The following is a 1,486-nucleotide window of genomic DNA, read 5'->3' as shown; positions in this document are numbered from 1 at the left end:
GAATAGATAGATAGATATATAAATAGATAGATAGATAGATAGATAGATAGATAGATAGATAGATAGATAGATAAATAAATATATAAATAAATAGATAGATGAATATATAGATAGATAGATGAATATATAGATAGATAGATAGATAAATATATATTTATATATATATATATATATATATATATATATATATATATATATATATATATATAGACAGATAGCCAGAAGAGGCCAGAGCGCCGCTCCCGAAGGTTTCCCCCGAGTGAGCGCAGACCAGAGCACCCCCCCCTCCCCCCGTGCCCGCCCTCGCGTGTGATCGCGCTCCTCGTCCCGGGCTACTTGGCCCTTGATGTCGCCCGCGCCCTTTGTCTTCGGTGCGGGTGGTGGTGGCATGAAAGACAGGGGCACAAGGGCGCGAATTTCCCAAGGGCGGCCGTCAGGAACTGCAGGACGGGGGAGGGGGTGGAGGGGGTGGAGGGGGTAGGGTCGGTAGGTTTTACGTTTGGGGAAAAAAGGGTTGTAATGATAGTAATGATAATGATAATAATGATGATGATGATGATGATGATGATAGTAATAACAATAATGATAGTAATAACAATAATAATAATACAAATTATAGTAATAATAATGATAATAATAATAATAATGATAACAATAATAAGGGTTATAAGTGAGAGTGAGAGAGAGAGAGAGCGAGAGAGATAGAGAGAGAGAGATAGAAAGAAAGAAATAGAGAGAGAGATACAGACAGACAGACAGAGAATGAAACATATAGAGAGAGAAGATGAGACATAAATAGAAAGAGAGAGAGAGATCCATAAACAGTATGAGAGTATTAAGTTCCCCCGCATCTCGCGTTTCCCTCTGAGTGAGTGTTCGTAGGCAAGAAGGGAAATAGCTGAGATCGAGTCCCTTCCCTTCCTCATCTTTCCAGAAAGTCATGTCTGGTGTTGGCTGCTTGACACTCCTCTGCAACAGGAAGGGGATATCACCTTTCGTTGCTTGAATTTTGATATTGTTTTCGAAAGGGGAGGAAGGGGGGGGAGGGATAAGTTTTATTTGTACTCATGATCGTTTTAGTGTTTTGCCTTTTCCTGTCTCTCTCTGCCTGTCTATTTCTTTCTCTCTTTTTTTTTCTCTCTTTCTCCCTCGCCCGCCCCCCCTTCTCTATCTTTCTCTCTCTCTCTCTCTCTCTCTCTCTCTCTCTCTCTCTCTCTCTCTCTCTCTCTCTCTCTCTCTCTCTCTCTCTCTCTCTCTCTCTTTCTCTCTCTCTGTCTCTCTCTTCTCTCCCTTTACCTCCCACTCTCTCTCCATCCTCCGTAATTTCCATTATTTCCCTCCCTCTCCCCCAGCATTTCACGCCTGCCTCTTCCTCCGTCCTATCAATATCATAATCTCGCTCCTTCATCTCGCCAGCCTCCCTCCCATTAAGGCTCCTTCTTCTCCTGCGCCTGGCGATTGTTCCTCGGGTCTGATGCCTTTGTCA

Source organism: Penaeus chinensis, chromosome 18, assembly GCF_019202785.1.
Source record: "Penaeus chinensis breed Huanghai No. 1 chromosome 18, ASM1920278v2, whole genome shotgun sequence".
NCBI classification, from domain to species: domain Eukaryota; kingdom Metazoa; phylum Arthropoda; class Malacostraca; order Decapoda; family Penaeidae; genus Penaeus; species Penaeus chinensis.
This window is presented reverse-complemented; position numbering follows the sequence as displayed.